Raw genomic sequence first — 26,919 nt, 5'->3', positions numbered from 1 at the left:
TTGTTGATTACTTGCATCTATAGATCGTGCATCATTCTGCATTGCACAGCCAATGTAACCAAGTTGCATTTATGGTCTTATTCCAAAGGAATTAGGCAGCATATATTGATTGAGTCTTCTGTCGAGGTGGGACGCGGAGCCAAAACTTCATCATGTCGTACGCAGTGAAACCAATGGCCACAGAAGGAACAATCTAAGGACATAGTATAATCATTGTTAGCAAGACACTTGTGCTTCAAGAGACTAATCACACAAACAAGGTCACCCTTAATAACTTTGTATTCTCTTCTTAACAGCTTAAGTGGTCCATGTACTTTTACTTCACACCTTAAAAAGATTGGTCTAAGCAATCAGTGTCTAAAATTCTTCTTTGAAGCATCAATGATAGATACATCATAGACAGACAAACCTACTTCATTGAACTATAAGAAAAAGAACTACTCTCTGCACATGCATGTTTTTTGGTAAGAAATATATTTAGTGAGAGCATAACACCACATTGTTGCAGTGATTCAAGAACATCAATTAATATATGCTAATGCACATTCTGGCCAACATGAAATCCTAGAAAGCTAACCACAGAAAAGTGCAGCAATTACAGAAGAATTTAACTAGAAGACAATATCTTGAAAAGCATCAATCTGAAATCCAGACAGAGCATGTATAAAGTAACTATCAACAATTACCTTTATATAGTTAATGCTTAGACCTGCAAACAACTGTCTCCATCCTTGATTATGAACAATAGTAGTAAGACCTTCCCATGTGTTTCTATATCTGGCACTTCCTTGGAATGAAGGTTGCAAATTTTCAACCTGCAATTGCACCCCACAAGTAATGTAAAACATCAGATCCATGTAATTCATGTTAAAGTATCAACTTGATTTGGCAATTACAATGGCATCAATGTTTCAAGAATGTCAAGCCAATGGATTGCAAAAGCTTTGTGCAAGTTATTTCTTTGCTTGTTGCGTTTGAGCTCAAGCCAACCTTTGGTAAGTAAACTTGAGATGCATTATTAATTTTAAATATCCCCATCTACAGCCTGAGGTCAATATAGCAACTACATTGTATCTTGTTCAGTAATTAGTTTTAATCCTTACAATTTTAAAAAAGTTCAAATCTGGCGGTCCAATTTCTTCATGTATCAGGAATAATTTCATAATTTTGATAGCTATTGCATGTAGTTGACCTCTGGAATTTTCAGTAAATCTCTATCATTGGTTCACCACCCGTAAAATGATTTGTAAAACCTGTACCAAACTGATTAGTTTACTATTTCACCATCATGCAATTCCTAAGAGATTAGCAAACCACCCTTGCTGGTCATTCTAAACTAAGAAAATCTGGATACAGCATGAGTCAAAACATTCAATTAATGGATCAAATCTAGGCGTCTACCCCAGCTTTGATATGTTGCTTACAATCAAATTTATATATAGCTAATGTCAATGAGTATAAAACCAAACCGAGGGAGATAGTATACGTATACAATTATTAATCAAACAGCAACCCTGACCAGTTCACCATGTGGCTTGCTGTAAAAAAAAAAAACGTCTTCGGACAGAAACCCTCAAAATTTTCACCGGCATTTAGCTACCTTGAGCTCAGAACATGGTTCATAGAGACATTAATAGCTATATTACCCTCATGGCTTCCTCTTGCATCAACTTTTGCTTGCCCAGAAAAAACTTCTGGCGTTTAGTCAGTTAAAGAAAAAACAGCTCCCTTGCTACCAACAGTGTAAAAGGAATGTAATAGACAATACCTGCTTCAGAGCAAGGTAATAGGCCTACGGTCTTTATTGCTCTTTAATTAATTTATATTTTTACATGCCATTGAAGCTATAATCTTTGTTGTTTCCATCTATTTTATTGCATTACTAAAATATTTTTGCTTTTCTTCAGAGGTAATATTTCTTTCTCTGACCCATTTGGAAAAGATATTTCAAGATTGTTTAGTGCACGCATGGATTGCACTGAAAAGGAAAGTAGACGCACAAAGCAGACCCTAAATTGAAATTCTAAAAACGTACAAAGCAGCTAATAAGATGTTGAACAAGAAAAGCCGTGAAGTTTTAGCCATTTGATCTTAAGAAAAATAATGGTAAGGAATAAAATTTGCAAAATATTGGTAAGGCTAAAATATATTGTGGCCTAAAGCGGGGGGACCAAGAGGTTGACTCAAGCTAGTAAATATAGATGGGCTGAAATTTGCTCAAAAAAAAAAAAAAAAAAAGATGGGCTGAAATGGCCCATTGAACGAGAATCACAAAAAAAAAAAAAAAAAAAAAAAAAAAAAAAAAAAATTCTAAATCTTTGTTTTGATTAGGATTCTAACCGTATATGCAAACACCAATTTATACTATCTTATGCAAGATTTCCAGTAAAGTTGGAAAGGCAGAAACTAGAACAACACTTTTAGTGAAAAAATCATGCCTTTCGTCCATGAGCTTTCTTGAGAGAATCCTGGTAGTTTTATAAAATCTTGTGATCCAAAGCTCAAAACCACATAGCATTTCTTCTAGTGAGTTGACTGTAGATCAAATATTCAAGGAGGTACCTTAATTGGAGTGCACCAAAGGTTCTAGTTAATTTACACAGACCTGCCATTCATGAAGGAATCAAAGGAATCCATATAGGAAGAAGCTCAAAGTTTTAAAGCTATTGTGAGTCGCAGAAGTTATCTATTGGGAAATTAAAGCCAGGTACAATTTTTTTTTTTCAAGACTGTAAAACACATCCTTTTCTAGTTGATTGCCTTAGTGGGAGTAGTTTACACATATAGTCCTTTTTTCCTTTAGAGAGTTCTCCATAGGTTTTTCACTTCATAATCATATTACAAGTTTGTTTGGGAATAACTTATTTAATTGAGATTAAATTTTTTTTGATGAAAGTATTGTAGATAAAGTTAAAAAGTAATTGAAATAGTACAATGAGACCTATGAATAGTATCAAAAATAAGCTAAATAGAAACAAAAATAAGCCAAATAGTTTTAAAAAAAAAAAAAAAGACTTTTTAAGCCAATGTTAAACACAACCTACGTGTCTTATGCGTTTATAGTTTTATTTTATTTTATTTTTCTTTATGACTTGGTCACTTATTATATTTTGATTATTGATATTGATATTTTGGATTGCCTAATTTAGTTGATTTGAAATCAAATAATAATTCTGTTGTGTAATTAACTAGTGGGTCTAAACCGAATTTAACAATTGCCCTATTCTTATTTCCTATGTATAATGTGAAGCCCATCATGATCTTAGCAGAGAAATTGGAGAATAATGTGATGATAGACCAGAACATTGAAAGCCAAAGTGAAGACATGGAGGTCACATTCTTCACCTTAGCTACCATAGCCACTGCCACTGACAAATTTTCAAGTAATAACAAGCTTGGTGAAGGTGGCTTTGGACTTGTATATAAGGTAACTCTGCAACATGCTTTTATAAAGATCACAAAAAAGCAATTCTTACCATACTCAACTTCAATTAAAAAAAAAAAAAAACTACTTGCATATTTGAAATTTCAGGGTACACTACTCGATGGAAAAGAAATTGCTATGAAAAGGCTTTCATGGAATTCTGGACAAATTGAATGAGTTTAAAAATGAAGTTATACTAATTGCCAAATTGCAGCATCGAAATCTTGTTAGGCTTTTGGGCTATTGCATTGAAGGAGATGAGAAAATCCTAATTTATGAATATATGCACAATGGAAGCTTGGATTCCTTCATTTTTGGTTTGAACTTCTCTAAAACAAATAATTTTTACCAAACTCAATGAAAGTTTTCATTGTTATTTGAAGAAATACCAATTTCTTGTTTCATTATTCATGTTGAACTTAGTATTAACATAAATGAGAAACTTTTCAGATCAAACAAGAGCTAAAGCTTTGGGTTGGTCTATGCGTTTTAACATTATCTGTGGGATTGCACGAGGGCTTCTCTATCTTCATGAAGATTCTAGATGGAGGATTATACATAGAGACCTCAAAGCAAGCAATGGTTTACTTGATAGTAAGACGATTCCAAAAATTTTTGACTTCGGTATGGCTAGAATTGTTAGTGGGGATCAGATCGAAGGAAACACAAAACGAGTTAGTACGTATTCTCAACATGTTTTATTGTTGACATTTTTTTAATCAAATATTTTAATGCTTAATTATGTTTTTACAGTGGTTATATGGCACCTGAATACGCAATTGATGGTATATTTTTAGTAAAATCTGATGTTTTTAGTTTTGGAATATTGTTGTTGGAGATAATAAGTGGAAAGAGAAATCGAGGCTGGTTCCATGAAGACCATAGTCTAAACCTTGTTGAACATGTGACTTTTCAACAACTTTCATCCCCTATCTTACATATAATGATACAAATAATGATAGAGAATTTTTAAATATTTTAGGCATGGAAATTATGGAAAGGAGGTAGGCCTTTAGAATTGATTGATACTTGCTTAGAGGACTCTGGCATCCTATCGAAGATTATACGTTGCTTCCATATTAGTTTCTTATGTTTGCAACAACATCATGACGATCGGCCAAATATGTCATCTGTGGTTATGCTGTTGCACAGTGAGGGTTCATTACCTAAACCCAAAGAGATAGGTTTCTTTGTAGGAAAAAAATCACCTTCGTCAAGGAAGAACCAGTCATCCTCAGTCAATGAAATTACTATTACCGTGTTAGAGGCTCGATAGTCAAGCATCATATCAATTGCATTGTATAACATATCTTATGATTAATATTTTGCATCTATACAGTTTGTAAATTATACACACTTGTATTCTCCATGTATGTGACATCAGTCTTATTTGAACTTTAAAGGTTTATAATGGCTTCTACAATACTATATAGGTTTGAGTTTGGGCCAAAAGTTGCTTAGAGACAACTAACTTTATGCTTAAATATGAGAATTTGATGATCTTTTTCCTTATCTTTCCTACTATAATGAATTTCTATGTGAAAATTGTTTCATTGGTAAGTAGACATCCAAAATTTTAAAATGGACATAGATTTGACCTAATTTGGATTTGAAATGAATGAGATGTAGTTGTTTGAAAATGGAACACTTAATATTGAATCTGAGAATGTAGGTTTAGTAAAAAGAATTATCTATAAACACTTCATTTTGTACTAGTTAATAATCTTTAGTTCTCGACTACAATAATGATCTTAATATATCAACAAAGGTTAATTGAAGGTATCTTGATAGTTTGGAAGTAATTCCAACTAAAAAGTGGTCCAAATTGCTTTGAAAACAATACTGAGAAATGCATAATGTATTCTTGAATACGATAATCAAACCAGAACCTGTAATTAGATAACTCATCCCAAAGTTTTTTAAGCCTAGTAAAATAAGCACTCAAAATGGACCAATCTTGAGCAAGAAATGAGATTGCCTTGTAAATATGAAAGATTCTAGGTGCATTCCTTTGTGCAAACCTCTCTTGAAGATCCAGTCGAACATCTCAAGCTGTCTACATGTAAATAATCACACTGGAAACAACATCTTTAATTTAGACTAGTGTGGGTTGCACATGCAAGGCACGTGTTGCCCCTTTAGTGAGAAAATTGATATAGATTTTTTTTTTTTTTTTGGTTGAAGAAGTATAAAATCATGTACTTAAATTTAAAATAGCTATTTGAATATCTATTTAATATTTACTATGACAATTTCTTAGAATCTATTTACTAAATGTAATATATACTTACCAAAAAATGCTACAAAAAATGATAATGAATGTCATCATCTTTCCACAATATTTAAATTTTCACAATGAATGATGATATATGCTACAATTTTTTTGAAGATCTTCACCAAATTAAATACTTGCAACCATCTACAATGAAGATTTTTTTTATTCATACTTCATTCTTTATCATCTTATTTTATGAGTCAAACTACGATGTTTAGCTTACTTATTTTTAATGAACACCCTTTTAAGTAGGAAAAGAAATTAAAAAAAGAACAAAATAACAAATGTGGGGCCCGACCCAAAAATGATGGGCTAGTCCAAATTCAGGCCCTTCCGAGGAGCATCCTGTCCGAAGAGAAATCACAGATAAAGCATTAGTCCCCATAGCGCCAAGGAAACCTGTCCGAGGAGTAACTCCTCCTCGGACGCTACGAAGCCCAAATGAGGAACTCTCCCCAACCATTTCAGTTCATCCTCCTAACATATAAAATGAATAAAATCCAAAATATCTCATGGAAAGCTGCCACCACCACATTAATTGCGCCCCAACCACCCTCTTGGCCGCATTAATGAGGAAAAGACCTCTGAACAGTACTACCTTGGCCTCTGCAACTCACAAAGGGAGTGATAAGGGCGTCTGATGGGACAGGTGCTCAAGTAGATGCTTAGATGATCAACAAGTGTAAGGTTAAGATGAGAAGAGGAGAGCTATATAATGTAGTGGAGTCCCTCAAAGAAGGGGGACGGAAAAACTGTATCCGGAACTGAAGAAATAGAATCATACGTGAGAGATTCCTTCTTGTGTTTTTATTTTCTGCAACAATACTGGCCATGTATCAGACCGAAGAGGCTCACTGAGGCTAAGTTCTTTGACCCATCCTCTACAAATATTTATTGTGGGTTGCGCCTTGGGCCAAGGCCTGATCAATAGAATTTGGGCCAGGAAAATCGTGCAACTACAATTGGCGCCGTCTGTGGGAAGAACTAAGGCATCAGCTAGTGCAACGGTCGAGCATGGCAGAACTAGGTCCGCTCCAAGAGGATCCTCACCAAGCTAACTCCCAACGGACATAACCCGCCGAGTCCCAGAGGCAAAATAACCTAACCAACCCAAGCGGCAGGGGGAACCGTGAGGGAAGTGTGCATACTATCCGGACGAGCCAGAGTCACACTCAGATAGGAAGTCACGTGTCTCAGAGGCGAAATAGTCACCAGGCCATGCAGCGAGAGATAGATGACCTAAAAAGGAAGTTACGACGTGCGCAGCGAAGACAATCTCCTTCTGACTCAGGCGAGTCTTCTAATGCGGAGGATGCGAGTTACAGATAGAGGTCAAGGACCCCCCCAAGTGAAACCTTTTCTTATGAAAGGGAACCACGCCCTGTACGGAAGTATGAGAGCCCATCCAGCAAAGGTTCGGGGAACGACGCCATGAAGAAAGCGCTGGATCAGGTCTCAAGGTCACCCTTCACGAATAGAATCGAAGGGGCTAAGCTGCCTAGATGCTTCAACCAACCGGTGTTCGCCATCTATAACGGCAGAGCAGACCCGGTAGAGCACGTGAGTCAGTTTAACCAAAAAATGGCGATTTACTCGCAAAATGAAGCCCTAATGTGCAAAATCTTCCCATCCAGCTTGGGATCGATGGCAATGAGGTGGTTCAACAGCCTGAAGACAAACTCCGTAGGCTCCTACAAACAGCTCACTCAAGCTTTTCGCTCCTGTTTTATTACAAACACCAGAGTCCCTCGACCTCTCAGTTCGCTACTATCCTTATCCATGCACAAAGGAGAAACCCTGAAAGCGTACTCAGATAGGTATTAGGAGGTGTATAACGATTTAGATGACAACCATGATAATGTTGCTATCAGCACGTTCAAAAGCGGTCTCCCCACTGAGCATGGCTTAAGGAAATCCCTCACCGGAAAACCAGTTGCTGACGTCCATCAGCTGATGGATAGGATCGACAAGTACAAGAGAGTAGAGGAAGATCAGCTGCAAGGGAGGGGAAAGGAGAAGGTTATCCCCCCCAAAGCAAATGATTTCAGGTCGGAACGGCACAACCCTGGTCAGCCGAGGAGAGATTTTCCGCGACAGGCTGGGCAGAGCAACCCGCAAACAGTGAACGCCGTATTCAGAGAGCCAGTACAACAGGTACTGGAGAAAGTAAGGGATGAGCCCTATTTCAGGTGGCCGGGAAAGATGGCTGGAGACCCTTCCAAACGTAACCAGAACCTGTACTGCCACTATCATCAGGACCATGGACACACTACTGAGGACTGCAGGAATCTATGGAATCACCTAGATCAGTTGGTCCGAGAAGGAAAGTTACGTCACCTGCTGCACCCATCGAGCGGCCATCTCGGCCAAGCAACACAAGAGCCTCGAAAGGACGTATCTTTAAGACCCCCCACCGGGACGATACATGTCATCCTCGCTGTACCAGGAAGAACTGGGCCACCCATCCCCAGGGTATTAGCTGTTGATCGGCTCCCTTCCGAGGGCAGGCAAAGGGAACCCAAAAGGTCAAAAAAGGGAAGCTCTTTGATACTGGGATTCTCGGATGAGGATAAGAGAGGAACTATTCAACCTCACGATGATGCCTTGGTGGTCACATTGAAGATTGGGGGCTTCGACGTGAAAAGGGTGTTGGTGGACTCGGGAAGTGCAGTAGAGATAATGTACCCTGATCTATACAAGGGGCTGAACTTGAAGCCAGAAGATTTGGCAGCTTATGACTCCCCCCTTCTCAGCTTCGAAGGAAAAATTGTTACGCCAAAAGGGTAGATCCGACTACCCATACAGGCGGGGTCGGAGGTGGTGGAGGTGAATTTTATCGTCGTCGACGCTTACTCACCCTACACCGCGATAGTCGCCAGGCCATGGATCCACGCCCTGGAAGCCGTAACCTCCACACTTCATCAAAAAGTGAAATACCCATCCAGAGGACAAGTAGAAGAGATCCGAGGAGATCAGGCCGTGGCCAGGAAGTGTATGGTGGCCGCCATTTTACATCGGCCCCCAATCGAGTCCTCGGCCCCAGAGAACTTATAGCAACCAACCCCCTCGGCAAAGCAAGGCGATGGGCTGGCCGAGGAGATAGGGTGTGAAAGTTTAGATAAGATCGCTGTCAACGACGACCAGGAGAAGTTCTTTCAGGTCGGCTCTGAATTACCTTCTCAGGAAAAGGAGGAGCTGGTCAGATTTCTCAGAGAAAATGTCGACGTGTTCGCATGGGACGCCTACGTCGCCCCAGGAGTTGATCCTAGCCTTATTTGTCACCACTTGAACGTCAACCCCTCTTCCGCTCCGAAGAAACAGCCACCCCGACGCCCTTCGAAGGAACATGCTAGTGCCGTAAGAGACGAAGTGGCGAAATTAAAAAGGGCAGGGGCTATTAAAGAGGTCTTTTATCCCGAATGGTTGGCGAACACGGTGGTGGTAAGAAAGAAGACAGGGAAGTGGAGGGTCTGCGTGGACTTCACGGACCTGAACAAGGCGTGCCCGAAGGACCCATTCCCCCTACCCCGAATCGACCGATTGGTGGACGCAACCGTGGGACACCCTCGAATGAGCTTCCTGGACGCCTTCTAGGGCTATCATCAGATACCCCTTGCACTAGATGACCAAGAGAAAACGGCTTTCATGACGCCCATCGGAAACTATCATTATAAGGTGATGCCGTTTGGGCTGAAGAACGCAGGCTCAACCTACCAAAGGATGATGACTCGGATGTTCGAGCCACAACTGGGCAAGATCATTGAGGTTTATATAGACGATATGGTTGTGAAGAGTAAAAGGGTGTCCGAGCACGTGAAAGACCTCGGAATAATCTTCGCTATCTTAAGGGAGCACCGGTTGCGGCTGAACGCTTCCAAATGTTCATTCGGGGTCGGGTCTGGGAAATTCCTAGGGTACATGGTCACTCACAGGGGAATAGAAGTAAGTCTCGACCAAATCAAAGCCATTAACAGCCTACAGGTTCCTCGGAATCCGAAGGAAGTGCAGAAGCTCACTGGCATGATTGCGGCATTAAACCGATTCATATCGCGATCGGGGGATCGATGTCGGCCTTTTTACCTCCTGATAAACAAATGGAAAGGGTTCGAATGGTCGGAGGATTGCGCTCAGGCTTTCCAGCAGCTTAAGGACTACCTGTCCCGACCACCCATCATGTCCAGCCCTGAGGCAGATGAGGTGCTGTTTGCATATGTCGCTGTAGCTCCCCATGCTGTAAGCTTGGTACTGATACGGGATGATAATGGGGTGCAGCGACCGGTTTACTATGTGAGAAAATCATTACATGAGGCCGAGGTGCGATACCTACCTTTAGAAAAGGCAATTCTGGCGATAGTGCATGCAACCCGGAAGCTTCCTCATTACTTTCAGGTGCATACGGTCATCATTCTAACTCAGCTTCCCCTTCGAGCAGTGCTTCGAAGCGCTGACTACACCGGAAGGATCGCCATGTGGAGTGCGCTTTTGGGGGCTTTTGATATTAAATATATGCCCAGATCCTCCATCAAAGGACAGGTCCTCGCAGACTTGGTGGCGGAGTTTGCTGAGCCCTCTATAGAAACAATAACCGAGGAGAAAGACATGGATGGAAAATCGGTTGGTGCGATTTCAACAGGGAGGACCATGCATTGGAAGGTCTATGTGGATGGCGCAGCTAACCAGAGAGGGTCAGGAGTTGAGATAGTTTTAATATCCCCGGACGGTGCTGCTATTGAAAAATCATTGAGGCTCGGATTCTCGGCTACAAATAATGAAGCCGAATACGAAGCCTTACTTCAAGGTATGACGATGGTTCAAAGATTGGGCGGAAGAATAATAGAAGCATTCTCGGACTCCAGACTGGTGGTCGGACAAGTGATGGGTGAGCTGGAAGCTCGAGATACTAGGATGCAAGAGTATCTGGGACAAGTCAAGCGGTTGCAGACGAATTTTGAATCTTTCAATCTGACGCACATTTCCAGGAGTGCAAACACCTATGCAGACTCGTTGGCCACTCTCGCCACATCCTCGGCACATAATCTGCCGCGAATGATCCTAGTTGAAGATCTGGCCCAGGCAAGTCCCATCAGCAGAAGCCCGGCCAGAGTCCATCAGATCAGAAAGAGTCACAGCTGGATGGACCCCATAAAAAACTTCCTCCAAAACGACGTCTTGCCGGAGGAAAGATTGGAAGCCGAGAAGATACGTAGGAATGCTCCTCGGTTCTGGCTATCAGAGGACCACAAACTGTATCGGCGCTCTTACTCTAGACCGTACCTACTCTGCGTACATCCAGAAGAATCCGAATCTCTACTTGAGGAGTTACACGAGGGGATTTGTGGAAGTCATACCGGAGGAAGGTCGCTGGCGCACAGGGCACTTACCCAAGGGTATTGGTGGCCGAACATGCAAAGAGAGGCCCAAGAATACGCTAAGAAGTGCGACCAGTGCCAATGATTCGCCTTGAATATCCACCAACCCGGAGGGGTTCTCAACCCCCTCTCTAGCCCATGGCTGTTCGCACAATGGGGCCTTGATATAGTAGGACCCTTCCCCAAAGCTGCGGGGAACAAGCGATACATAATAGTCGGAACTGATTACTTCACTAAATGGGTGGAAGTTGAACCTTTGGCCAACATTAGGGACGTGGACGCCCAAAAATTCATCTGGAAGAACATCATCACCCACTTCGGGACTCCGCGTACACTCATTTCCGACAATGGTCTGCAGTTCGACAGTAAGAACTTTAGGGAGTATTGCCGCGAGTTTGGAATCATTAACCGATACTCCACCCCCGCCTACCCTCAAGGAAATGGGCAGGTTGAAGCCGTGAACAAGGTCATAGTGAACGGGCTGAAGAAAAGACTGGACGAGGCAAAGGGGAGATGGGTAGAGGAACTCCCCTACGTCTTGTGGACCTATCGGACGACGCCGCGACGATCGACCGGTGAGACCCCCTTCTCGATGACTTATGGGGCTGAGGCCGTGCTCCCAATCGAGAACAACTTTCCCACACTAAGGTCTAGATCGTTTACCCCAAACGATAACGACGAGTTATTGGAAAGAAGTCAGAACCTAGCCGAAGAGAGAAGGGAAAAAGCGATGATTCATATGGCCTATTATCACCAGAAGCTGAGACAAGGGTATGATGCTAACGTCAAACTGCGGCCTCTTGGTCCAGGTGATCTCGTGATGAGGAAGATTCTTGGCAGCGCAAAAAACCCCTCTTGGGGCAAGTTGGGGCCCAATTGGGAGGGACCATACTGTGTCACATTCGTGGCCGGAATAGGCGCCTACTACCTAGAAGATTTGGATGAAAAAAATGTACCTCGACCATGGAATGTAAATAACCTCAGAAGATATTGTTATTAATGAAAATGGCTTAGCCCACATTTTGTTTCATGACTATCCACTGCTTGCTGGTCTACATGGCTATTTATACAAGTTTTAAACAGAACCTAAGTCCTGCATGGCTCCTCGGACCACAGACTTAGGGGAAATTATTACTTAAGGCAACTATTCATAGTTTTAAACAGAACCTAAGTCCTGCATAGCTCCTCGGACCACAGGCTTGGGGGAAATTAATACTCATGACAATTTATACAAGTTTTAAACAGAACCTAAGTCCTGCATGGCTCCTCGGACCACAGACTTAGGGGAAATTATTACTTAAGGCAGCTATTCATAGTTTTAAACAGAACCTAAGTCCTGCATGACTCCTCGGACCACAGGCTTGGGGGAAATTAATACTCATGACAATTTATACAAGTTTTAAACAGAACCTAAGTCCTGCATGGCTCCTCGGACCACAGACTTAGGGGAAATTATTACTTAAGGCAACTATTCATAGTTTTAAACAGAACCTAAGTCCTGCATGGCTCCTCGGACCACAGGCTTGGGGGAAATTAATACTCATGACAATTTATACAAGTTTTAAACAGAACCTAAGTCCTGCATGGCTCCTCGGACCACAGACTTAGGGGAAATTATTACTTAAGGCAACTATTCATAGTTTTAAACATAACCTAAGTCCTGCATGGCTCCTCGGACCACAGACTTAGGGGAAATTATTACTTATGACAGATCAGGAGATTGTTACTTAAGGGAAATCGTTCTAAGGCGTGCGCACGGTCTAGCACTAGTGCAACCCTCATTCAAATTCGCTGCCCAACAACCCTTTTTATCTTGGGCGTTTACACTCATCCATATCGTTGCAAACGTTTATAAAAAAAAAGGGAAACGGTACTAGCACACATCCATAGAAAGCAAAGCAAACATTCTATATTAATATTCCGAGAAAAACACAAGGAGAGGTCCTTACAAAGAGTGCAAAAACAGGACTACTCTCATTCAAAAAAAAGTAAAGTACAAAAATTGTAAACCTAAAAGCTAAGCCTTAACAGGAGGATCTTCTTTTCGCTCGGGCTGAGGAGGAGGAACCTCAGTGGTAGAGTCCGTGGCAGGATCCTTCGCCATATCAGGAACAGGGACGGCATCAGGCACCACCAGATCCTGCTCGGAGGCCACTTGGACGCCGTCAGGATTCTCTCAGATCTCCTCAGGATAGAAAATGCTCTCGGGCAGTCTCAGCGCTGAATCGGCAGGAACTCCTGCAGCATCAAGGGCACGGGCCCATGAGATGCTGCAGTAGTCCCGGCATACCTCGGGGATCTCCTCGGATAGCCTGGCCTCCGTCTCTTCGGCCCCGAGCTGGCGAGCGGCATTCTTCTCAGCCTCTGTAGCCTCTCGGATCAGCTGGGCCTCCTCTTTGACCCGCCGCAGCTCATCCTCGACTTTTTGCAAAGCAGTCTTGAGATTCTGCACTGCCTACTTCTCGGTGGCGAGGTTAATCTGGGTCGAGTACAGCTCTTTGCGCTGGTCCTCCACCTGGGTCTCGGCACTCTTCAAACCAGCCTCTGCAAATTTGCGCCGGTTCTCCGACTCCTTGAACTTGTCCGTGAGTTCAAGGTGATCGTGCTTGAGGGACCCCAAGGTTTTCTCCATCTCCGTCCGAGCCTGGGTCTCCGCCTCAGCCCGATTACGATTACCGCGGCAAAATTCCTCAGCCACAAATACCTGCAGAGTAATCTACGAACGAAACAAGATTACTTTAAAAAATCTAACAAGGTCAAATAAATTAATGAAACAATAGAAGGATTACTTACCATCGCAAGATCCCTTTTAAGGGATAGGAAGATCTCAGGTTGAGAGAACCGCCTATAAGCCTCCATGTCCCGAGGAAGGAGTAAGGGTTGCTCTAAGGCCTCGGCCACGTACCCTGCCCGGCCTCGGTTGTATTCTCGGACTGAAGCATTGTAGGGGATGGCAACCCCATCCAGCTCCAACTTGGGGCTCCATACACGCGGGGTAGCGCGTACCTCCGCAAGGTTCTCCTCATCCCGGCTCTCCGAGGAGTTGCCCCTTCTGCTCCTTGGCGCGCGAGTGGTTTTTTGCTGCTTGGTCGGCTGGGCAACCACCTCGCCCTCCTCAGGAGTGTCAGCCGGCCTTTTCTTCTTTAAATTCGGATTAACCTTAAGGCCAAGGTCCGAGGAGTCCTGAGGGGCCACAGGAGGGAGGGTCTTGACCTGTGACGGAGTTGGTCCCTTTGATGACTGACCTTTCGATGACTGCCCTTTCCCTCGGGAGGCCATCAACTCCTTTAGAGTCTTTCCCTTTCCTGCCATGGGCTCTGTTTCTTCGTCCGAAGTATCGTCCGAGCAGATGACGATTGAGGGAACGCCAACTGCGGAATGTCGGTCCCGCTCTCCTTCAGGATCGGAAAGCTCCACCAAGGGGATTTGCTGAACTTCCTCCTCAAAATAAAACTCGTCTATCTCTTCCTCAAGGGAAAGACGAGATGATTCAGCTTCCTCTTCAACCGGAACAGCAACACCAGGCTCGTTTGGCGGAGGTAGCTGCTCTGCTAAGTAGGGATTTCTAACACCGGGCAACACAACTGGTGGCAGATCGTGTTGAGCTAAGAACCCGTCCTTGGACACGTCAATCCTAGCCAGCCTCGGACTGCCAGCCCTTATAGCGTGACCGATAGCCTGGAAAGAGCTGCTCAGAGGTTGATAGCCCAGAGCCGCACGCAACTGTCCGTCCTCGGTAACGTAAATCTCCGACCTAAGAAGGTAGTTCAACGCCGGCACGTTCACGAAGTTTATCCGAGGAGCGACGTGAACTTTATCTGCAAACAGCCAAGAAAAGTGGGGTTAGTTCATGAAATTTTCCAATTACAAAGGAAGTGAGAAAAATAACCCTCCAACACTAAATCCTTTCCCAAAAAGGATTGGCCCTAGAGACGTCGCACCTGGGTTTCCTGCCCGAGTTGGACAATGAACACCATCGAACCACTCCCCTGAAGCAATAAGGAAGTCGTTCTTCACGGTCTTATTGGATATTGGGAGGCAAGAGATCAATCTAACGACCTCGGATCGGGATTTGAGATAATACCCTTCATCCCCGAGGCGGTGACACTCGTACAAATAAGCCACATCGTGCCAAGTGAGGCCTAGATTCATCCGCTCATCTAAAACATCTACACAGCCTAGTATCTTGAACATATTCGGGGCACACTGATACGGCGTCAACCTATGGTTGAACAGGTATTCCCTTGTAATCCTACGCATGGGAAGTGTCATCCCTCCCTCTATGAAAGCAATCATGGGGATAACAACTTCTCCCTCGCCTCTATCTGTCAATACTCCTTCAAGAGGACAGTACTGCAGCCCCACCCCCGGGGGAATGTGGTATTTTGCCCTAAAAGCCTCCATAGCGGCCAGAGTTTTCACTAATTTTTCGAATCTACCCATCTGAGCCGGACTGGAGGAATGAGGGTAAAGACCGAGAAGAAAAATAGAGTCCGAGGAGGGAATTGAAACGGCGAAATGAACGAAAATTACTGGTACCTTCACAAAACGTTCAACGGGACGCCTGGAAATCTCTCTTGGAGGAAACGCTTCACGAAAAATGGCTACAGTGGCGTAACGGTCGCAAGTGTTCGTATATCTCTGGGATTCGATGGAGTTCTCTGGAGTCCTTTGAGGATTATGAAATGCAGATAAAAAGAAGGAACTGAACCCCTCTGACGTCTTATATAGCCGGGAGGAAAGAGAAAAGATCACTCCTGCCTAAAAGTACGAGAAAGAAACGATGGCCGTTCGATCCACGCCACACCGTTGGATGAGGGAGACATAACGCCTCCAGAAGTTAATGGCCGCGCCTCGTAAATTGTAGTGCGTCAAAAGTAACGGTCCGCAAGCGCGCCCCAAGCTCTCCTTATTTCCATCCTCTCACTAACATCAAAACCCCGCTTTTCTCCTCGGAAGGAGATAAAAACCGGAGTTTTGAGGGGCTATTGTGGGGCCCGGCCCAAAAATGATGGGCTAGTCCAAATTCAGGCCCTTCCGAGGAGCATCCTGTCCGAAGAGAAATCACAGATAAAGCATTAGTCCCCATAGCGCCAAGGAAACCTGTCCGAGGAGTAACTCCTCCTCGGACGCTACGAAGCCCAAACGAGGAACTCTCCCCAACCATTTCAGTTCATCCTCCCAACATATAAAATGAATAAAATCCAAAATATCTCATGGAAAGCTGCCACCACCACATTAATTGCGCCCCAACCACTCTCTTGGCAGCATTAATGAGGAAAAGACCCCTGAACAGTACTACCTTGGCCTCTGCAACTCACAAAGGGAGTGATAAGGGCGTCTGATGGGACAGGTGCTCAAGTAGATGCTTAGATGATCAACAAGTGTAAGGTTAAGATGAGAAGAGGAGAGCTATATAATGTAGTGGAGTCCCTCAAAGAAGGGGGACGGAAAAACTGTATCCGGAACTGAAGAAATAGAATCATACGTGAGAGATTCCTTCTTGTGTTTTTATTTTCTGCAACAATACTGTCCATGTATCAGACCGAAGAGGCTCACTGAGACTAAGTTCTTTGACCCATCCTCTACAAATATTTATTGTGGGTTGCGCCTTGGGCCAAGGCCTGATCAATAGAATTTGGGCCAGGAAAATCGTGCAACTACAACAAAAGACATCTGTCATCAAAGTTTCTATTAAATAAAATTATAAGTCTAGAAGATTTAAAACAAATAAATTAGTGTTTTCTAGGTAACAAATAGAACACCATATATCATCATTCTAACTTTCCAAGCATGACTACTAGTCTACTACATAATATTCAAAACACAAGAAGAAATTTTTTGGGACATTAAAATTTAGTAGGAGTATTTTGGACATTGCATTATGGAAATTTTAGGAATTATAAGATTTCGTTAGGGTTTGATTAAGAGAGTAACAGTAGGAGTATATGCTCATTTACAAAATATAAAGGAGGAAATTATTCAACTTTAATTTAGGGGGGAATGAAACTACCCCAAACATAAAGGAGAAAAGTGTTACTTCGTCAATTTGCGTGTGTAAAACAATGTGTGTGTGTGTGTGTGTTTTTTATTTTTAATAACTTGAAACAATGTGTTAAAAAACTCAACCTAAAAAAATTATGCATAAAACAATGAATTTTGGTTCAACAAATTGACTAAACCAAAAACGAAGTTTAAGAACACAACAAAATGTCACGATATTTTTACAATACCTTTGTTTCTAGCTATGGTGGGTTTTGGTCTGATATTTTATTATTTTATTTTACAGAAATGTTACATCCACAACATTTTTATAATAAATCCTAGGTGGTAAATTGTTACTAGTTTTAAATTAGGCTAACCACTTTTGACCGTGCATTAAAAAAAAAAAATCAAATAAAAAGCCAATTGAAGAAAAATGTGCCTAAAACAATGAATTTTGGCTTACCAAATTTGATTAAACAAAAAAAGAAGTCTAGGAAGATAACAAAATGTCATACAAAAAAGAATCCTAGAAACACAACAAAATGTCACAACATTTTCGCAATTTTTTTCATTCCCAGCTGTGGTAGGTCTCAATTTTATATTATTATTTTATTTTTTACGTCCACAGCATTTTCACAACAAATTTTATGTGAAAAATTATTACTGGTTTTAAAATTATGCATTAAAAACAAACAAACAAAAAGACAACACAAGAAAATTGTGTGTGAAACCGTGAATTTTGGCTCACCCAATTTGACTATATTAAAAAAGAAGTCTAAGAATACAACAAAATATTACAACATTTTCACAATACCTTCATTTTTAGGATCCGAATAGATATATATCTTTTTATTTGAGAGAAATACTACATCCATAATTTTTTTTAGAATAAATTCTAAATAACAAATTGTTATTGGTTTTAAACTAAACCTACTACTAATATCACTTTTTTATCCATCAAAGATACATTGCCACATAAAATTTGTTGTGAAATTATTGTAAAAATGTTGTAAACATAGCATTACTCCTTAAATTTTAAAATCATGCAATTTTTCCCTCAATATTTTGGAAAATAGCAAATATGTCATATTGTTATTCTCTCAGCTAAACCTTAATAAAGCCTTATGATTCTTAAAATATTTATTGTGTAATGTCTAAAATACTCCCATTAAATTTTAACATCCCCAAAATTTTCTTCATGTATTTTGAGTTTTAGATTATAGTAATTCTCAGACTCTTATTTTATTATTTTTATTGGATCTATAAGAAACTGAGACCTCAACAATTGTAATAATATTGTGATAACAACAAGTGTTACAAAATTTTCATAAAAACATTTATTTTTAGTTGTGGTTAGTCACATTCTCATATTTTATTATTTTATTTTAGGTTATAAGAAATTGACACCTAAATAATTATGAAAATATTGTGAAATTTGTTGTGCAATATGATAATATACGTGGCAACTCATATAAATATTTAAAAAAAGCAAACCGAAATGGCGTGACTAAAAAAAAAGACAAAACGGTGAGTTTTGCTTACCAATGGACTAAACCAAGTTTACTGTAGAAAGAGGCATTGCCTCTTTTTATATAGTTATCAGTAGAAATAGAATTGAGAATCCAGGAGAGCACCATTGTGTTGCATCTTATCCAACGACTGAAAATTGGACGGTATTCATTGGTATATTGTGCCATTGACAAAACCAATTTTAGTCTTGGCTATGGGAGCCATGATCATTGAGCGAGACCAGGTTTGATAGTTTTTGACAATGAGTAATTGGCTAACAAGAACTGTTTGTAGTTGTAGGAGCGGTAATAGAATCAGAAGTTGCTGAAGCTTCAGCCATGGAAATGAAGGAAAGCTTATTCCTATGGATTCAATGAAAAATATTCTTGAAGAGGAATTCAAAGGAAAATTAGGAAGATGAAAAAGAATTTTGAGAGTGAAATTCACAATCTTGAATGAAAAATTAGAAAAAAGATCTAAATAATTACATGTGCTGCTCTGTTTATAAACACAGATACGGAGCCTATCAACAAACTAACAAGCCTAACAGAATGAAATCTAACTAACTAATTCTAGTTACAACTAATTAAATTATGACACGCGTACAAAACTAATTACAACACTAATTGCATCACGTGAATGACATGTGAGCAAATAATGGTAAAATGATGGTGGCTGTAGGCTTGTACTCTGAACGACTGTAGCCTTGTTATTGATGGTGAAAATATGTTAAGTGAGAGTTTGGATACTGCTGAATTTGGGTTTGTGTCTGTGTTTGTGTTTAAAATAGTAGGTTCTGTGTACTGTTTATGAGACCTGCAAGTATGGAATTTGGCAAAACCAACTTTAAAACTGAGTCCTACGGAACTATTCACACATTTAAAAATTATTTTATTATAATGTTTTCAGTTTTCAGTTTTCAGTAATAAATGGTATCCAAATAGACCATAAATCAAAATATATATATGATATGAGAGTTGAGACCCATAAGCTAGGGTGTCAATAGTCAACCACTTTCTGTGCTATGATAGTACTAAGACATGTGATTTCACTAGCATAAAATTATTACTTCATTTTCTATTTAAATGTAAAAAGTGTAACAAACCTTTATCCAAAGATTAGTCGTAAACCCACATGATATTTGTAAGTTAAATAGTGCTGTATTTTTAAAAATATTTTCTATTTTTATAAGTTTTATATAATGGAACACATTTGCATTCAACAACAATACATATATAAATATATATATATATATATATAATTTAATATAATTTAATAAAAAGATTTAAATGGATTAATTTAAGGTTCAATTAGTCCAAATGGATCAAAGTGGACCAAATTGGGCTGAAGTGGACCGATTAGGACCGAATTGTACCAAAGTGGACTTAATTGAACCGAATTGTACTGAAGTGGAAGAAATGGGACGCAATTGGACTGAATGGGACTGAAGTGGACCGAAATCTACTGAAGTGGACAGAATGAGGTTCAAGTGCACCGAATAGGACCAAAATGGACTAAATTGTACTGAAGTGGACAGAATGAATAGAATTGGATTGAAATGGACCAAATGAACTAAAGTGGACCGAATGGGACCGAACTATACTGAATGGATCGAAATGTTATGTTGATGTGGCTTAATAGGAGTATAGCAGCAATAAATATTATGCCTCGGCTTATAGATATTATATAGATATAGATATAGATATTAATATAGATTTTAGACACCATTAACTTCTTATGTTGCCACTTTTAAATAACACAAATGCATCACCTTCTAATACAGATTTTAAGAAAATAAAATATTTCTACTTCACGACTCATACCTCCTTAGAGTCTATCCAATTGTCCAATCATAGATAACATTCTTAAGCTTAGTAAAAGGATAACCATGCACAAGTATATATTTTAAGCCACTAAACCAATGTTTATGTGTTGAGTTTCTCGCAAGTGTATTATCTTGTGGTGCAAAGGAAAAATGTCTTGTCGTTAAATTTGAGAATCAATCTGTGATACGATGGGTTAAATGTATCAATTTTGAGAATATATGAGTCATAGAATATATATATATATATATATATATCCTCTGATCACATCATCAAATTTAATTAAAGTTTACCAAACTAACTAATGTAGCTAAAGGGAACTAAACACTGAAGTGTCACAAACCAAACCAAAAAGCATCTATGTATCTAAGAGCAAAATGTGATAATTGAAACTATCCAAATAGCAAATTATGAGACGGCAAATCTTCAAAATTGCTAGTGTCCCAAATATAACAGGCTGCCTTTGAGCTACTCACAATCAATCCCAAGTTGTTTCACAGTTTCCCAATTCATCATATCAATTATAAATATCAAAGTTTGTATATCCTATTAGTAGTATATGATTTTGAATTCTCTCTATACTCATCTTGTAGCAATGGTTTTAACCCAAAAAATTACTTACCAAAAATAAGGTTCCTACAAAACAACATTTTTTTTTTTTTAGAATACTAAGTATTTTAACACACATATGAAGAGAAAGGAGAAGGTCTTAAAAAAACTAATAGTGGCGTATATTCAAAAGGGCTTTATTCTCGGATACAAAGCACAACCTTTAAACCAAACAACATTAATTCAATAACAATTGGGAAAAAATCAAATAACTTTTTCCTGCCATATGATCAAACAACTTTAAGGGTCTGTTTGGATTGAGCTTATTGTTGCTGAAACTGAAAACTGAAAACACTGTAGCAAAATAATTTTTAAATGTGTAAATAGTACCGTGGGATCCATTTTTAATATTTTTTAATGCGTGAACAGTGTCAGCACAGTGAGTGAACAGTATATTTACTGTTCATAACAGTAAAATTTGTCCCTCCAAAGTCAACAAATACAGGCCAAAAAAAAAAAAAGCAAAACGCAACTCTGGAAACGTGGACGCAGGATTCATCTGAATCCAAACGCCCTCTAAAAAGGACAAATTTTTACATATAAAAAGCAGCTCCCTTGCTACCAACAGTGTAAAAGGATTGTAATAGGCAATACCTGCATCTGCCTCCTGACAACATCTAATGGGTACGTGAAGGTCTGCCCAAATAACCCAGCAAGGGCTCCACAGGAGAGACGCATCATAATGGACGTTTGATGCTCTTCAGGAACATGCCTTTTGAGTTCCTCATATATGTAGAACTTTAAACCAGCATAAGGAAGGATTCCAGTGAGCGTTGGGCCTACTCAAAAAAAGGAAGTTTTTAAGGAATATTAACCACCCAATATTTTATATCACATTGGGAAAGGGGAAAAAAATGACAAACAACTTTGACAAGGATAATTATGGAGCTCAGCTATAAAATGGGGGGAAAAAAAAGGCAATTGCCCCCACCCTCAAACCAAAAACAAAAACAAAAAAAAACAAAAACCCCTTTCAGTACTCATAAATGCCGTGTAATGGCTCACCACACTGAAAGGTAATGGACACAACAATGTAGCACATACTACCTACACCGCGATAAAGTCCACGCACACCTCCTTGTAAACGCCTCTAAGTACATCTTTTATGCCATTATATGCAGGTTGAGCACGATTGCTTTTCACACCATAATTAAAACTTCCTCTAGTGTCAGTAACCTACAAAATCATAAAGAATTAAATACAAAAAATAAAAAGGCAACAAATAATGACAATTTTAACTATGGAACAATCAACCAGAAGATGAAAAAGCACCAGAAAACTCACATAAAATTCCCTAACAGCTTAACATAGTTATATAGTCATCTAAACACTGAACTACTGTGCATTTGCACTAACCCAAATTATCTGTGAGCACACCATCAAAGGTAAGACAAGCAGATCATGAATAAGTTATGAGAAACATCTTGATATGGAGCCCCACATAGTTTGTCACTTCCCTAAACCAAAAAAATCTATGTATTTGTTGTTTTTTTTTTTTTTTTTGAATAAATATTATTACTTATTAAAAAAAAACCTATGAATCAAATCCTTCACAAACCATGTTTGAAAAATATAGAAGGCAGACAAAATATAGCAAAAGAAAATTATTGTGCAAGATATTTAAAATAAACTTTCAAAAACATTACAACATTTTTTTCTTAGGACATAGTCACCAGTTTGGAGAAATCTCCTCTAATTTATTACATGGTGATTCTTAAAACCATCCACGTGTATTAAATCACGTGGCTTATTAAATAGGTCATATGACTAAAACTACATGCAGATAGTCGTTTCAATTGCCATGTAGTGTATTGGAGGAATTTTCCATCAAACTAATTTGGAGGTAAATTCCATATATTGGCACATATAAAAACAAATTAGATGAATATTTAATACTCATATTTTAAACTAATGGGGAGGAAAGCATAAGAAATTATATAACAACTAACAAAGAAAAATCTTTAATAGCATTAACTACAATCCTAAACAAAAAACGTATCAGTTTTTTGTTAAGTAAACAAGAAACATCAGTTAATTTACATTTAATAACTACAAATTCACACTGTGCCATAGATACTCCACCTCATTCAGATAAAACCATATGTTTCATCATTATTATGCAAGATATATACCTGATAAGCAAGTTTAGTACGAGCCAGATCTAAAGGATATGTGCATAGAACTGCAGTTCCTCCAACCGCTGAACCAGCAAGAAGATCAATAAGGGGCCCTGTTCCTAAGGCAGAATAGTTGTTCAGGATCCAACACCGATACTGTTCATAAGTCATGAAACGCAAGGCTGCATAACAGCATTAGGAATGATTCGAATGTCGCTTGCTCCATTTCCTCTAAAATACATACAAGTATAAGGTAGAATACGTTATTGTGGGATAGATATAATAAATGATTGAATTTAATGAGTGTGAACTTACTTATAGAATCCTTGAAAACCTTCATGCTTCAGTAACTTCTTCAAAGATTGAAACACCCCAAGAGAGTGGAACCCCTCTGTTCTGGTCTGTAAATATCCCCACACAGAAAAAGACAGTTAAGAAATTCTGGAAAAAAATTATGAATTTTTTAAAAAAGAAAAGGAAGTATAAAGCACCATATTTTTGTTTTTAATGATAAATGCAGGCTTCAAGCTTCAAAACAAGCTTTAATACTTATTATAACATACTAAAATTAATCATAGCGTGTAAAAAAAAATCACTTTATGATCACTTTTAACAAAATTCTAATCATACTCAAACTACAAATCAAACTGCAACTCCTAATCAATCCTCCTTATTAGACACTGCGTTGAAAAACGCCTGCAGACGTGTACAGAAAGAAAATACTGAAAGGGACATTGACTGCTTACTATGTAAAAAATCTAAAAGATTGAGATAAGTAGAGAAAGAACCGTCAAGTGAAGCAAATGCATTTTATAGGAAGGGAGACTAACCTCGTCATGAGGAGCCAAACTCCCATTAATAGCACAACTTCTCTGAGTACAAATAGTCCTTAATCAAATTACTCCAAATATGATAAAATAACTCACCTATTAGTTGCTTTCCCTTTCGAGCCAAACAAAGCCTTCCCAATACTTGGGGACAACTATACATATGGTTTTTGCCATCCTACATTTAGATTTAAGCCTATTGTGAGCTTATGCTATGATGGCCTGTTGTATCGCAAAATCAACAAACTTTCTATCGTACCTTCCGTCCTTCTCACATCTTTAAACTAAATCAAATTACCTTATCTCTTCTTACCTAATTCTGTCATTCATTGCCATTACAGGTAGGCAAAAATCTCAATCCACTTGGCGACTTCCTTAACTACGTTTTTAAAGCTACCCTGTTAGTTAACCTTCTGGCCTTTCATGATTGTACATCATCCATGGTCCTACTGTTTTTTATTATTATTTCCTTAAATAAACCAAATTCCAAATGATACCCATATAATTTATAGCTCCAAAATCAGACACAAAAATCATTACAATCATAACAAGGTTCCAAACTACAAGCAAAACTGTTCATCCTGGCAAATGATCATACATATTCGGCATTGCTTTCTCTATTATTTAAACACATTACTTCTCCCAAACTTTTTCATTTATTTGTTTATTTTTTAAGGCTTTTAGTTTCCGTTGCTTGATTAAGGCTTCTATCTATTGCTTCAGGTCATAACATTTAGAAGTATCGTGCCCGTGATCTTGGTGAAAACGACAATACTTGTTTCTAGGCCTTTTGTTTGGATCACCCTTTAGCTTATCTTGCCAGGTTAGTGTTGCATCGTCCCTTATTTGCATGAGGACTCAGTCCAGCGGAGTGTTTATCGGGGTGAAGTTGATAGTCCTCCTAAGTGGTCTCTGTCTCCTATCGTCCCTTTAGTCATTCGTTCGAGTAGACTTTCTTCCTCTGTCGTGACTGGGATCGTCATGTCTTTCCTTTTTCTTTGGTTTGCCCCCTCAAGCCATTATGGCGTCCTCAGCGTTCATGTACTTAGGGACCTTGTATAACATGTCAGCCATTGTCTTTGGGTCATTCTTGTAGATGGAAAAGAAGAATTTTCCTGACTGGAGTTCGTTGGTGAATGCAGTGACCAAGACTTTGTCGTTGGCCTCGTTAATCAAAAGGGCTTCCTTATTGAATTAAGTCATGTATGATCTCAGGCTTTCATTTTCCCATTGCTTGATGTTGAGCAAGCTTGCCAAAGATCTCTTGTACCTCTAGCCTCCGGCGAAGTGTGACGAAGTGCCCGCTTAACTCCTTGAAGGTAAAGACGGAGTTGGGGGCCAACTTACTGAACCATACTTTAGCCGGCCTCTTGAGCATGGTGGGGAACGCTCGACACATGATCTCATTTAGGACCCCTTACAAGTGCATAAGGGTTTTGAATGATTCTAGATGATCAAGTAGGTCCCATGATCCATCGTACACTTCCACCTGTGGCTTTCGGATTTGGTTGGAAGGGAGAAGGAACTCACCTATGCTATGAAGGCTGAGGAAGTCTGCTAAACTAGCTCGTCTAGGTTAGTGGATATTTGTCCCCTCATGGTGCTTATCATCATGTTCATCTTTTCCTTTATCATCTGCATGTTTTAAGCCATGCGTATCGCGTTGCTTTCTAGTTTCAATGGTCGGTCGGTATCTTCCTGCCTGTCCCGCCTATTGGGGATATTGCTTTCTTCCTAATCTTCCTTTTCCTGCCGGTCTCCTGTTGAGAGGTGACTACCATTCTATTCTTCATTGTCTCGTTTGTCGTGCTAATCTTTGGGAAGTCGTTTGTTCCTCTGGTTTAGCTATTGCTCCAACTCCTAGTTGTGCTGCGTAAGCCATTTAACCACCACGGCCAAGGTTTGCACTTGTCTATCCAAGGCATTGGGGGGTTCCCTATCTCTTGGTTTGATGGTAGTCATCGATCGCGTCTGGACTATGCAACTCTTTATCTTAGAAGTGGTGATATAGGTAATCACTCATTTCCCACAAACGGCGCCAATTGATGCTGTACAAAAATTGTTAACGAGTGTACTCGAACACTCCAATGGGTACCTGAAGAACAAGAAACCAAGAACCAATAGAAGAGCACCGATGAGGTGCTGGCCAAAGACCCTCCGAAGGTCAAGTCAGTGAATTAAAGATCTCCAAGAACTCTATAGTGAGAGAGCTAGGGATTTTCTGCGTAACTTAGAGAAAAGGAGGTTTGATACTTATATAGTGGTAAAGAGCGAACCAAGATCCCTTGAATGTAGGAGTCTTTCCTTGTAGAGGAGATTTGGTATTAAGGCTCCAAGATTTTAGGGTTTTCTTTCCATATATGGGAGATATTGACGTGTATTAGGGTCTTTGGACGTGGTGTACAAGTTATTTCCATGTAGGGATATATGTGTGGAGATCACGTAGAGGATTGTGGGACCATCATGCCTATCCGTCTGTATGCAAGTGGTGAGGTGTGGATCGTTCATCAAGCATAAGCTAAAGTTGCCTGACTAGTTTCCTTGAGGGTAGCATATCCATCTGTTTGAACTTTAAGAGGTCTAATGGGGCTTTTATCACGACAAACCCGAGGCTTCTATCATGATGGGCTCATGATCGGTTGATCGGTCTCGTGACTCGTTTGTCGGTATGGGGACCGTCTGTCATTATGAGTGTTTAGTCAAACGAAGAAAGGAAACCTTGTGCCTAATGGAGGCTAAAGGACGGATAAGCAACGAAAATCCTTACTAGACAAAAATATCCTTATCAGTATATGTATGACACACCACTCTAAAACTCACTTTGCTCTTCTTCTTTTTTTCTTTCTACAAACTCTATCTCATGGTATGTGAATTTTAGACTCATCAAGTTTGGTGAAAATTTAATCAAACTATGTGTCTTTTTGGTTTAATTTATTTTTTGGCTACTTAAAAATAAGATTGTTTAAAAAAAAATATTATTA

At 39.7% G+C, this 26,919-nt stretch overlaps 1 pseudogene; it reads right to left on the bottom strand.

The window, feature by feature from the left end:
- Window positions 1–20: 20 nt before the first annotated feature.
- Window positions 21–23,505, bottom strand: LOC115969762 (annotated as a pseudogene).
- Between the last annotated feature and the right edge of the window lie 3,414 nt (window positions 23,506–26,919).

The sequence above is a fragment of the Quercus lobata genome, chromosome 2, assembly GCF_001633185.2.
Source record: "Quercus lobata isolate SW786 chromosome 2, ValleyOak3.0 Primary Assembly, whole genome shotgun sequence".
NCBI classification, from domain to species: domain Eukaryota; kingdom Viridiplantae; phylum Streptophyta; class Magnoliopsida; order Fagales; family Fagaceae; genus Quercus; species Quercus lobata.
The sequence above is the reverse complement of the archived record's forward strand: the minus strand, read 5'-3'. Positions and strand labels throughout refer to the sequence as shown.